Genomic DNA, 14,547 nt, shown 5'->3' with positions numbered 1-14,547 from the left:
TAGCTAGCCCTACGAGGTATGAGAAGGCTCTCTCGGGTCAGATTCGGTAGATCTTTCAATAGGATTAGGCTGACCAATTAAGAATAAAGATTTTAGGCTAGTAAATTGATAGGGGGTTTGGATTTAATGATTTTTGGGGTTTTTTAATGGAATGACGGGGCTTTTCTGGGCTACATGGGCAAAATCACAGCTTCAAACAGAAAAATATAATGACTACATAGGTTGTCAACTGAGGCAAGGTAGGCATGCAATTTAACACCAAATCTGGTTTCAAACGGGATGGCAAGACTGGTGAGGAGTTAAGGAGGGCAGACAATAACTCTGAATCCTCCTTAAACAGTAGAAAACATCGAATGCGAACAAACTTATAGGAGGAGCATATAATACTATGAATTCCTACCTAATCACTTCATTTGTTCAGCTTGAAAGGGTCATGAAATGAAATGGAATATAACTGATTACATATGATACAAAGGGAAAAACTTATGCTAAATCAACATACCACATGAATCTCAGCAAACAGAGCTGTGAAATTCCATTAAATTCTCTGCAGAAAACTGTACATTACAAAGCTCTATGCTTCTCCAGCAGCTCCCAGCGCTCAGAAAAAACTCTCCCTCACTCACTCTTAAAAAAAAAAAACCCCGTACAAATGAATTTTTAATACATTAAATAAAAAAGCTGCCCAGGCAAAACAAATTGACCCCAAAAATCCTCTGCGCTGTTACAATTACAATTACAAAAATTAGAAATGTGCGTTTCTTCTATGCTAAACATAGAACAGCATTTCCCTGAAATCCTCTAATGACTGACACATGGGGCGCAAATCCAGTTTGAAACATTAATTAAAATCTGGGGAAATAGGAATCGAATCCTATTCTGTTGTTCTGGCACCGTGGGAATAGCGCTCATGAGCCAGCTGTCATTATATTATTTCGGCCAACAAAATTTCCGCATGTCAATGCTGGTTCTAAGTTATCTCTGTGTTGAGACACGTTCACCCTTTCCCAATCTTCATTAATGGAAACGGAACAGAATTCGGATCATTGGTTTGTATGTCTGTCGTTTTAGAAACACATCATTTGAATATCATGACAAAAATTCTGAAGTTTCCTGCTAAACGAGCAGCACGTACTGCTACAATGTTGCATAGTTCGACTACAAGTTTTCGTGTCCTCAAAGGAATGTGTGATATCCCAAATACATTCTTCAAGGTACATTCAACTACGTTAAGGTCACATGAGGTGTCTTGGTGCATAGCAGATATATTCGGGGTAGATAAGACATGTGGTTCTCTCAGTCTGGATGGAATGTTATCTCCAAATAAAGCAGCATCTTCAGCCAATTTCAGCAATAATCTTCTTACAATCTTTCCCAAATACATTCCCGAGATCAGCTTTTCAAAGATATGATCGCCAGGATTTATACTTTCAGCATCAAGAGCTTTATCAAATTCCATTACTGGGAGATGAGAAGACCAAAAGTTCCCCCACTCATATAGCCAGATTTTGGAAGATGGCCTTGACATTTCGGGATTGCATCTGCACGTTCCACATAACAGGCATTTGTACCAGTGCCCAATATAACAGCAGCCATAACATCCTCATCCCAATATCGTCCTCCAGCCAATGTCCTCACTGTATCATTAACCAGGGCAGAGACATGCATGTCCAGACCTTGTCTTTTCAAGGCCTCCTTTAAGGCTACCACCACATCCTTGCCAACCATTTCGGAGACAGAAAATCCTTTGCTCCATTTGATTAGTGTGCCAGAGGCAATTGCTGTTTGATGCACTGGGAAAGAGAAAGTGAAACCGAGCTCCCTTTGTCGGCCAGGTTCTAGAAAGAAGTTTTTGCCTTCACTTGCGACAAATTTTGCTAGTTCTGAAGCAATGTAATCAAACAATTCCCTTTCTGTTCCAACCATAAAATTTGTAGGAATAGTAACTTCTGTAAATTCTTTATCAATTACTCGTCCCTCGCCACCCAATTGAACATGTAACACCCGGAAATTGGTTCCCCCGAGATCCAAAGCATAGAAAAGGCCTTTCTCATCCCTCGAGCAATTTGCAAGTCACAAAGTGATTTGAATGAGTTTGGGCCGGTTCTGTAAATTCCAGCTCGAGTGGTCGGGCGCAGGGTTGGAGTGGCCGCGCTGGTGTAAAAAACTGCACTGCCTTTGCAATGGGAAACCCGCTAGCATCATTTTTCTGTCCCATTTCACCTTGTACAGTGACTATGCTGACAAGTTGAGGAATATCTTCTCCATCAAGAACCAATCTTCGTATATCAATAAGCTAGATTGAGAGGGATGTCAATGCAGCACCAACAGACATTCTGTGTACATCCAATGACCATACCAACTTAGTTTGTCGAAATGCTTCCAGGAAAACTCCTCGCTTCCTTGCCTCTTCAAGTACTTTGGCAACCCTTGCCTTTTGGCCAAACCACCATAATTCTACATTTAGAACATCTGCATCAAACATCTGGCAGAGACAAGATGGCATTACATGAGCCAAGGGCATAGCGTTGTAAAACTTCCTTCTGATCAATAAGTGAACATTTCCTGCCATGATCGCTCAATAATGAAACTAATTTTTGATGAGAACCACATGGAGGATTTCCAAATGCTGGCCCATTCTGAATCTTCAGTAGTGCTAGATCTATTGCAGCTCTTGCATCTTCAATACTGTTGTGACCATTTTCAGATTGTTGAATCTCTCTGTTCAAAAGCTTTTTTGCAATGATTCGTAAAACCGGCTTAAAATGTATGCCACGGGGATGTTTGTACAAGAGGGCTGTATCTATTACAAGATTGTGAATAACCTTCAATGCTAAAAGGTCGTTCTCCAATGAATGCCCGACAAGAATAGTTTCTCTGGAAACCAGGTTCAGAAATTCTTCCTGAATATCTTGAATTGTGGTTGTAACTGTGGTCATAATTTCACCCGTTATCCCTTTTGCTGCATGTCAGATTTGGAACCCAAGAAGTCGACCCAACAACATTACATGAAATGTTTACAGTTTCAATTCGGTCATCACCTTTGCTATGGTTTCCAACAAACTTGGATATATTATGTTGACCATGGTATCTAAGATCTCATCTTGATAGGATGAAGAACCACCAGAAACAATACTTTCGTTATTTCTCAGAGCAAAGTGTAAGCAAGGCGCTTCAAAACAAAGGCCTTTGCAGCACTGTATCTTAAGTATAGCACGGCGTTGATCATCATTCAGATCCATTGAAAATCTGACATATGAAACTGCAGGGTCCTGACTAAGGATTGCTCCACTGTCAAATCTAGGAGGCTGCAAGTCAACTATGAGTTGCCTGCGATGATCATTGCGATTGTTTTTGACAAAGAGCTGTAGCAAAGTGAACCTCATAGCACTATTCTGGAAGTAGACCTCTGTCTTTCTGCCGTTGTTACAGCTACATTAAAGTCACATTGATCCACTCGATTGAGAATACATGTACAACCAAACAAATGAATGTGTCCTCTAAAATTTGAATTTTTGCTACAAGAAAAGCTCACACGGTCATTGAGGAAGAAGAGCGTTCATTTCTGTGCAAACAATGGTTTAGTCTCTCCTCAAAATGTACTCAGAAAACATAATAGAGGCCAGTGATATACCGTGAGAAATATTTCAAAAGATAGGTCAAAATAATGTCCATTTTCCGCTTGAGTTCTATCAATGCCTGAAGACATGGACCAACTCCTTGTTGTAAGATAATTCATTTATGACAATTTCCAAAACAGGTGTTCGGGATCTCCAGTGAGACTTCTCCACATAGCCTTTTGCCTCTGATTGCTGATGATATTTCAAATTGTGCTTGTGCAGGGATAGGAGTGTTGAAGTTTGCTGCGGCCTTTTGAAGAGCTGGAGAACAAATTACATAATCTAAACAGCATATTTAAATGATTTCTTCTTCAAAACCCTGTTTTGAAGAAGAATCAATCTCATGTTGAGACGGAGTCTAACATTGGCTCCACTTGGGATGGCAGCTGCAGCTTCCTGGAGGTGCCAAGAACCGCAGAACTTTGGGAGAGCAGACCGTGCCTCCACCATTGGGCAATGGAGTCATCATCAACAAATCAACACAGCTGAAGACTTATTTTCACACTGAAACTGAACTCAAACAAACTAAAAGCCAACTGAAACAAGATGCTGCCCTTATGGCTGCTTATTTATGTACATAACCTATTCTAATCTGCTGTACAAATAATAGATCAGGTAATGCTAAAATGCCATATTAACCATTCGAGTAAACCTGGAAATGAAGCCGCTTGAGAATGCTGCCACGAAGTCACAGATGCAGTTGCTGGCAGCCCTTCATGCACATATTGACCCTGGTCACAGAAAATACAGCCTGATCTGTCCATCAACCTGAAAAATGTGTCCATGTATGCCGCAATAGGATCACGGAAGCCGGACTCTGTTGGCTGCCCCAACTCTGCAATGCATACTTCCAGCTGCACATTGTCAATGTATACCTCTATAGGCAAATCTGTTATTGCTTGTTTCGAAGGAAGAAGGATTTCCAAGAACTTTTTAGGGTCTTGGAAATCATAAGACTGAATTTGCTCATCGAGATACTGAATCTCATTTTCAACTCTTTCAACAACTAACTCATAAAATCTAGTTTTTCCTTCAAGATGAAGCTTCGGAGATTTCACACATTGAAAGAAAATACTGAAAAATTCTTCATTAATTTCAATACCTGCTAACATCTCTCTAACTCCATCTAGAACTTCACAAAGTGCAGGGTCTGCCACATACCCTACCATTGCATGAACATATCAACAGGCACTGGAATGTCTGGATCAAGTTGGAGTCGCCAGGTGAATGAATCAGCCTGCATAAGTATCTGACTGTTGTCCACCATCAGCATCAGATCTGAATTTGATACATGTACTGGGGTAAAATACAATCGAAGTGGTCATATTCACAAGCTCACGGAGATTGACTGAAGCAGCGTTTATCTACTAACGCTGATGTAAAACAAGAGCGTTTTCGAAGGCTTCTGGCGTAACTTCAGGCTCCGTCTAAGACTCGCGAAACAAACACATCAATCAACAGACAAGTTTGTTCTTCCCCAGTATGGTCGCCAATATGTTAGCGCTTGAGATTTCACCCTAGGCTGAGGAAGGTAAATCTTCAAGGCTACATCAAACCATTTCACCTCGTAGCTAGCCCTACGAGGTATGAGAAGGCTCTCTCGGGTCAGATTCGGTAGATCTTTCAATAGGATTAGGCTGACCAATTAAGAATAAAGATTTTAGGCTAGTAAATTGATAGGGGGTTTGGATTTAATGATTTTTGGGGTTTTTTAATGGAATGACGGGGCTTTTCTGGGCTACATGGGCAAAATCACAGCTTCAAACAGAAAAATATAATGACTACACAGGTTGTCAACTGAGGCAAGGTAGGCATGCAATTTAACACCAAATCTGGTTTCAAACGGGATGGCAAGACTGGTGAGGAGTTAAGGAGGGCAGACAATAACTCTGAATCCTCCTTAAACAGTAGAAAACATCGAATGCGAACAAACTTATAGGAGGAGCATATAATACTATGAATTCCTACCTAATCACTTCATTTGTTCAGCTTGAAAGGGTCATGAAATGAAATGGAATATAACTGATTACATATGAGACAAAGGGAAAAACTTATGCTAAATCAACATACCACATGAATCTCAGCAAACAGAGCTGTGAAATTCCATTAAATTCTCTGCAGAAAACTGTACATTACAAAGCTCTATGCTTCTCCAGCAGCTCCCAGCGCTCAGAAAAAACTCTCCCTCACTCACTCTTAAAAAAAAAAAACCCCGTACAAATGAATTTTTAATACATTAAATAAAAAAGCTGCCCAGGCAAAACAAATTGACCCCAAAAATCCTCTGCGCTGTTACAATTACAATTACAAAAATTAGAAATGTGCGTTTCTTCTATGCTAAACATAGAACAGCATTTCCCTGAAATCCTCTAATGACTGACACATGGGGCGCAAATCCAGTTTGAAACATTAATTAAAATCTGGGGAAATAGGAATCGAATCCTATTCTGTTGTTCTGGCACCGTGGGAATAGCGCTCATGAGCCAGCTGTCATTATATTATTTCGGCCAACAAAATTTCCGCATGTCAATGCTGGTTCTAAGTTATCTCTGTGTTGAGACACGTTCACCCTTTCCCAATCTTCATTAATGGAAACGGAACAGAATTCGGATCATTGGTTTGTATGTCTGTCGTTTTAGAAACACATCATTTGAATATCATGACAAAAATTCTGAAGTTTCCTGCTAAACGAGCAGCACGTACTGCTACAATGTTGCATAGTTCGACTACAAGTTTTCGTGTCCTCAAAGGAATGTGTGATATCCCAAATACATTCTTCAAGGTACATTCAACTACGTTAAGGTCACATGAGGTGTCTTGGTGCATAGCAGATATATTCGGGGTAGATAAGACATGTGGTTCTCTCAGTCTGGATGGAATGTTATCTCCAAATAAAGCAGCATCTTCAGCCAATTTCAGCAATAATCTTCTTACAATCTTTCCCAAATACATTCCCGAGATCAGCTTTTCAAAGATATGATCGCCAGGATTTATACTTTCAGCATCAAGAGCTTTATCAAATTCCATTACTGGGAGATGAGAAGACCAAAAGTTCCCCCACTCATATAGCCAGATTTTGGAAGATGGCCTTGACATTTCGGGATTGCATCTGCACGTTCCACATAACAGGCATTTGTACCAGTGCCCAATATAACAGCAGCCATAACATCCTCATCCCGATATCGTCCTCCAGCCAATGTCCTCACTGTATCATTAACCAGGGCAGAGACATGCATGTCCAGACCTTGTCTTTTCAAGGCCTCCTTTAAGGCTACCACCACATCCTTGCCAACCATTTCGGAGACAGAAAATCCTTTGCTCCATTTGATTAGTGTGCCAGAGGCAATTACTGTTTGATGCACTGGGAAAGAGAAAGTGAAACCGAGCTCCCTTTGTCGGCCAGGTTCTAGAAAGAAGTTTTTGCCTTCACTTGCGACAAATTTTGCTAGTTCTGAAGCAATGTAATCAAACAATTCCCTTTCTGTTCCAACCATAAAATTTGTAGGAATAGTAACTTCTGTAAATTCTTTATCAATTACTCGTCCCTCGCCACCCAATTGAACATGTAACACCCGGAAATTGGTTCCCCCGAGATCCAAAGCATAGAAAAGGCCTTTCTCATCCCTCGAGCAATTTGCAAGTCACAAAGTGATTTGAATGAGTTTGGGCCGGTTCTGTAAATTCCAGCTCGAGTGGTCGGGCGCAGGGTTGGAGTGGCCGCGCTGGTGTAAAAAACTGCACTGCCTTTGCAATGGGAAACCCGCTAGCATCGTTTTTCTGTCCCATTTCACCTTGTACAGTGACTATGCTGACAAGTTGAGGAATATCTTCTCCATCAAGAACCAATCTTCGTATATCAATAAGCTAGATTGAGAGGGATGTCAATGCAGCACCAACAGACATTCTGTGTACATCCAATGACCATACCAACTTAGTTTGTCGAAATGCTTCCAGGAAAACTCCTCGCTTCCTTGCCTCTTCAAGTACTTTGGCAACCCTTGCCTTTTGGCCAAACCACCATAATTCTACATTTAGAACATCTGCATCAAACATCTGGCAGAGACAAGATGGCATTACATGAGCCAAGGGCATAGCGTTGTAAAACTTCCTTCTGATCAATAAGTGAACATCTCCTGCCATGATCGCTCAACAATGAAACTAATTTTTGATGAGAACCACATGGAGGATTTCCAAATGCTGGCCCATTCTGAATCTTCAGTAGTGCTAGATCCATTGCAGCTCTTGCATCTTCAATACTGTTGTGACCATTTTCAGATTGTTGAATCTCTCTGTTCAAAAACTTTTTTGCAATGATTCGTAAAGCCGGCTTAAAATGTGTGCCACGGGGATGTTTGTACAAGAGGGCTGTATCTATTACAAGATTGTGAATAACCTTCAATGCTAAAAGGTCGTTCTCCAATGAATGCCCAACAAGAACAGTTTCTCTGGAAACCAGGTTCAGAAATTCTTCCTGAATATCTTGAATTGTGGTTGTAACTGTGGTCATAATTTCACCCGTTATCCCTTTTGCTGCATGTCAGATTTGGAACCCAAGAAGCCGACCCAACAACATTACATGAAATGTTTACAGTTTCAATTCGGTCATCACCTTTGCTGTGGTTTCCAACAAACTTGGATATATTATGTTGACCATGGTATCTAAGATCTCATCTTGATAGGATGAAGAACCACCAGAAACAATACTTTCGTTATTTCTCAGAGCAAAGTGTAAGCAAGGCGCTTCAAAACAAAGGCCTTTGCAGCACTGTATCTTAAGTATAGCACGACGTTGATCATCATTCAGATCCATTGAAAATCTGACATATGAAACTGCAGGGTCCTGACTAAGGATTGCTCCACTGTCAAATCTAGGAGGCTGCAAGTCAACTATGAGTTGCCTGCGATGATCATTGCGATTGTTTTTGACAAAGAGCTGTAGCAAAGTGAACCTCATAGCACTGTTCTGGAAATAGACCTCTGTCTTTCTGCCTTTGTTACAGCTACATTAAAGTCACATTGATCCACTCGATTGAGAATACATGTACAACCAAACAAATGAATGTGTCCTCTGAAATTTGAATTTTTGCTACAAGAAAAGCTCACACGGTCATTAAGGAAGAAGAGCGTTCATTTCTGTGCAAACAATGGTTTAGTCTCTCCTCAAAATGTACTCAGAAAACATAATAGAGGCCAGTGATATACCGTGAGAAATATTTCAAAAGATAGGTCAAAATAATGTCCATTTTCCGCTTGGGTTCTATCAATGCCTGAAGACATGGACCAATCAACTCCTTGTTGTAAGATAATTCATTTATGACAATTTCCAAAACAGGTGTTCGGGATCTCCAGTGAGACTTCTCCACATAGCCTTTTGCCTCTGATTGCTGATGATATTTCAAATTGTGCTTGTGCAGGGATAGGAGCGTTGAAGTTTGCTGCGGCCTTTTGAAGAGCTGGAGAACAAATTACATAATCTAAACAACATATTTAAATGATTTCTTCTTCAAAACCCTGTTTTGAAGAAGAATCAATCTCATGTTGAGACGGAGTCTAACAACTCCCATGCCATATTCCAAGCATGAATGTGGGATGTTGGGCATGGAATCCCCCTACAACATGTTTTGGGGCTCAAAGCCCAAGTTTTGGTCAAATAATGTTGTAAGACTCTGTAAATTGCGGGCACGGAGCGCAAAGTGTATGTTGAGTCATATGGTTGTCCGCCCTAAGTTTTGTAATGTACTGTCGCCTACCCATGGTTTGCAAACCATGGGATTGTATAAATAGAGTGGGGCTCTAAGTTGTAAAGATAATTGGAGATAGATGAACATGGATGAAGTCTAGAAGACAACAAGCATAGAGAAAAGGTCTAGTGTCTCGGGTTGTAGTAGTAGGAAGAGGTTATGCAGGTGAGTGCGCAGAGGCCTAGTAGAGTCCACAACTGAGTGCGTAGACCCCTGCAGCTAAGTGCGCAAGGCGGAGTCGAGTCTGTAACCCAAGAAGAAGAATACTAAAGAGAAGTTTGATTCCAAATACTGTGTATCTACTTTTGTATTACTTTCTATGCATTTATACTGTTTTGTTTATCGCGTGCACTTATATGAATACTGAACATTGGTAAGTATAATTGTGCTCATACAGATAATTTAAGTAATCAGATAATATCGGGTTAATAGTAAGGAACTTGGGTAATAACACGGATCACACCTCGAGCAGGGCTGCGTGAAGGCCGCATTGCAGGCTGCATGGTACTGATAGGTGCGCGTAGCGACGTGCGCAGGACAAATCTATGGATAATTGAAAATCATCAGACATCTCTAGGGTGCGGAAACCCAGTTCTATCACCCTCCCATACTACTTTGGGTGAGACCTCAGTCTGTGCTCCGCGGATTGTTGCCGAAAGGGCCAGTAGTACCGGGATTTGTTTGGCTAACCACCTCTGAACCTAGGTCAGGCCCCTATAAGCCAAAAAATGGTTCCGATGCGGGGACCAGGATTTGCATAAGGGATGTTTGATGTCATGTCATTGGAATCCAACAAACAAAGAAATTGAAGAGTGGTTGGACAAGAAGATTCACGAGTTCACGGCGCAGGAAAACAGGAATCTGTGAGTATCTAAGGAACAGTGGTTGGAGCGCTGCTTATATATGGAAATCCATGAAATTTTCTTTGCATCCTGTTATCACAAAATCAGGTACTGAAGGCTGCCAATCAGCAAGATTCTGTGTAACTATTTCAAACCAGGCTTTAGACTAAGGCTTAGCCTCCTTAGTCAGAGAGGGCTCTCTCACAGACTATGAATATTGACTAATGACAAGGAAAGATGGCTAACTCTTAAAAAACACATGAAAAATAAGCTGGCTGGACAAATATCAAAGTGATTCCCATTGGGCTTATGGAGTCTCACACATCTCAGCAAACAAAAAACACTATTCTTTCATAGAAATCAGGGCACTTTACATCTAATGTTCAAACATAACTTACATAAAACACAGTTTGCCAAGGCATACAGGAAGTCAGAGCATGACACATGAGTTCTGAGTGATTATGCAGTAACAAAACTGTAAAAGAACACTAAAGAGAATAAACCATCATACATTTGAACCATTAGATCTATTGTGAATCCTGAGAAGAAACAACAGTCATTTGCATTATTGAAATCTGCTATACATAAACCAAAATAGTATTGTCTTTTATCAAAACATCCAACCCCAATTACATCCAAGTCTGATCTATATATAGGAATACATTCTTAACCACCTTGAGCTTCCTCCTCCAGCATGAGGGGAGCTCGAAGGTTGCTATTAACTAGTCCTATCTTCTGTTTAACTAACTCATTAAATACATAAGTACTGAACTGTAATTACAAAGAGTCCTAATTTAATCAAAACTCAAAATCTGTCCTCCTCGTAGCATGATTCCTTCTTGATTCTTGACATCTGTCTTCTTTCTGTTTTGGCCGAGATATCTTGGAGGAGAATGCAATGAACAAGCTGGCTTTGGATACTGGCTGCGTAGATGGTTCATTAATCCTCAAGATAAGTCCCCTGTTTTCCCGGTCCTTGTCTCCCACCATCCTTCGAAAGTTAAGCAACATGTTCCCAGCTCTTTAATACCCCAAAATTGATGAGCATCATCATATTTCAGATGTGTTGGAGGCCTTGTTGACTGAACAGGTGTATAAACCAAAATCTCCGTATGCATTTCCTATCAGAACCCTAAATAACCGGTAATAAAGTACCTTTATCAAGGTTTAACTAAAGACAAAAATATTTCACCTTTTCCAAAAGGCACACTTGTCATTCTCTGAATAGCTAGGATAGTCTTATGTGGTCTCCCTTATGTTCCTTAGGCATTTTCTTCAAAAAATTTCTGATCCCATCATTAAACTCTTTGTTTTCATCATAAAACAGCACCTACAGCAGTTTCGTAGTGCGCTACGAAACTGCTGTTTTTGCTAAAACAGAGTATATTTGCACTAAGGCGTCTTTTGCTTGAACTTATGACTCTTCAGACTTCTTCTACAGGTGTCAAAGACTTATATGACTTCAAAATAATGGAGCTTAAACAAAATTGACCAAAACTAAGAATGTCACCTTTTTCTTCAAATCAGTGAGCTAGTTGACCTAGCTGTGTCTTCAAATTTGCAACCTCTTTTTTCAAAGCCTTGTTTTCAGCTCTCAGGCTCACGTTCATTTTTCTGATGAGTTTAGCTTGCTTGAGGGCTGGAACCGTCCATGTATACACATCAGCCACTGAATCTACCTGACCCACTAGGTTTTTGCTACCTTTTAACACAGCTCTTCGATAGTTGGCATATCTGACAGCAAGCTCCCTAGTGACATTCTTTACCTGGGCAACCTCACCTTTTGCTGCTCCCCCTTGGTTCTTTATGGCTATAACATTTCCTCCTTGAGTAATAATAACCTTTATGTTCTTGTCTTTATGCTTGATTGCCTCCACTGTTCTGGTCAATACTTCAATTACCTCTGTTCTGGGCATCTTTACAACTTTCTCTTCTTTATGCACTTTCTCAGCTTCTCTAACTTGTTTCCTTGTAACCGACCTTTGTGGTTTGAACATAAACTCCTCACTAGGTTCATCAAACCTTAGTCTCTTCGAAACTTTTGATTTCTTAGTGCTCTCCGGTGATGATTGAGTTAAATCAATATGCATGGGTTCAAGATGCACTGGTTCTTCCTGCTCAAATTCAATAGCCTCAAGTAAATCACTTAAGCTGGCCTTTGATATTGGACTTTCCTCAACAGCTACTGATTTGCCCTTCTCTTTGCTTAATTGACCTCTTGTTTTAACTCTTGATACACTTTCAGACCCAGCTGATCCAGGTACATCTTTCTTGTGCTTAACCTTTTCCTTTGATGATGGCTGAGATGGCTCTTTAATAACCAAGGGCTTTACTGGCTTGCTCAACTGAGATTTGGTTTTCTTTTTGTCCCTAACCTCCTTTCTAAGCTCAGCTATTGTAGGTTCTTCCATTAATTTTTCTCTTTCTCTAACCGGCTGTGGGGTGAGGCCTGTTCTACTCAGGAAACCAGCCATATAGATGAAAGAATTCCAATCCCTACCAATTTTTTGAAGAGCATCCAGCACTAACAGTTTGACTAGACCATGATGAAATAATGATGTTTCACAATCATCCTTTCTCAATTGAACCTTGTCACACATCTTATTGAGGCTACGAAACAAGTAAAATGGGATATCTATAGATGCTTTACCCGTAAAATGCAGCAACAACTTAAAATGATAGGAATAGACTTTGTTATATCTGCCTTCACAGGTTAAATACTTTTGAATACAGGTAAGAAGCATAGCATAGTGTTCTTTAACATAGCTTCTAGGCACAGCCTTGGTTAGATCTTCATTCACATAGGCTTCTTTTAAGAACTCTTTGCAGGGGTTCATATCAAATTTGAAGTTTTTAAACCACTCCTGCCCCCCTCTTGGAATTTCAGTCACATTAGCAATAGCCTCTGGAGATACTGGGAATTCTAACATAGACACTTTAGAATTTAAACCTGTAAAGTTCAAGGCAAATTCTTTTGTTACCTGAGTGTGGCCACCCTTAAGCTTTTCACAGAAACTCCAGCAACCAGCATCTTTGAAAGCTTTTCTTACACCTTCATCCCTCAATGCAAGATCCAATCCTTCAGGCTCTGCCCTCTGACACCTTCCAGACCGATGCTCCTTTTTCTCCATTACGCTTTGAAATCTTTCGCACAGAGAAACACCACCAGCCTCAACTCAAATGGAAAATTCAAATTTTAGAATGCAGGCTCGCTTGCAATCAGGCTCTTTTGAAGAAGAGGCTTGGGCTCATTTGCAATTCAAATAACTTATCATACAAGCTGACCACTTTATGCATTATTCACAAACATTATAACACGACCATGCATGACAAAACCGTTTGAATGATTTTAATGTGCGTGACTATGAACCTACTGGTGGAATGATGGCTCATAAGTGTTTAGAAGGTACGCCAACTGACAATAACTGGACGGACACAATGACTCATCCCCAGACATAACATTTTAAGAATCTGCGCTGCAAAATCCCCGAATCCGCGATTTCGTAGCGCAGATAGTTATAAATTAGCAGAATGCGCTGTGAAATGGCTGGATACTAACACGCTGCGAAAAGGCTAAAACATCATTGCGCTGCAAAATCAACCAATAAAATTGCGCTGCGAAAATGCGAAAAGGACCAGTGACGTATACAAGATAAGACATGTCTTATTCAATCATGATGGAGGATGACTAACGGTTTTTTGAAAATGATTCACATCAATATCATTTAGAAACATGACCCCTAAGTAGTAAACATAGGACAACAACCATTTGACACCCATTTTTGACAATGAAATTTTGGACAAAATTTATGTACATGTGACTGCAGTTCTAGGTGATAACACATCCTTTCCTTCTGAGCTATATGAATGGATCACGAAGCTAGCAGACAACCAGGGAAGGTGTAGGCTCAACAAACCAATAAAATGGACTTTAGAATTAGTGCACAGACTAGAAGCGTCAAGAGATAAGATCATGTGAGTTGTGGACCATTGGCTCGATCGAATTATAGAAGGATTTATCACTGAGTTCGTGGTAGATATGACCATCAACTACAGTGAGGCGGAACGACGCTTCCTCAAAGGACCGCGAGGTAAGTATATTAAATCTTTGAACACTTGGATTAAGATGCTATTGTGTGAAAAGTGGGTTATGCGAATAAATTAATGTTTGGTACTATGTGAAGTGGGAAGATCTACAGAAATTGAGGAAGTGAAGAATTATAAACTAGTCCCTTAATTTCACCCTCACAGGAAAGCGAGGAAGAGATCGTGAGAGTTTCTTTGAGAAACGCAGTCAGTCTGATAAGGCAGCAAATTCCACACTTACCACCTCCACCTACACCA

The 14,547-nt window shown here is 40.4% G+C and overlaps 2 pseudogenes; both read right to left on the bottom strand.

Moving 5' to 3' along the window:
- Positions 1-1,078: 1,078 nt before the first annotated feature.
- Positions 1,079-3,386, bottom strand: LOC149220821 (hexokinase-3-like; annotated as a pseudogene).
- A 2,880-nt stretch (positions 3,387-6,266) lies between these two features.
- LOC149220820 (hexokinase-2 pseudogene) lies at positions 6,267-8,127 on the bottom strand (annotated as a pseudogene).
- Between the last annotated feature and the right edge of the window lie 6,420 nt (positions 8,128-14,547).

The sequence above is a fragment of the Pinus tabuliformis genome, chromosome Q, assembly GCF_031772625.1.
Source record: "Pinus tabuliformis cultivar Carrire ecotype Pingquan chromosome Q, CPIR1, whole genome shotgun sequence".
Lineage (NCBI taxonomy): Eukaryota > Viridiplantae > Streptophyta > Pinopsida > Pinales > Pinaceae > Pinus > Pinus tabuliformis.
Note: the sequence above shows the minus strand (reverse complement) of the source record. Positions and strands in the feature narration are given on the sequence as shown.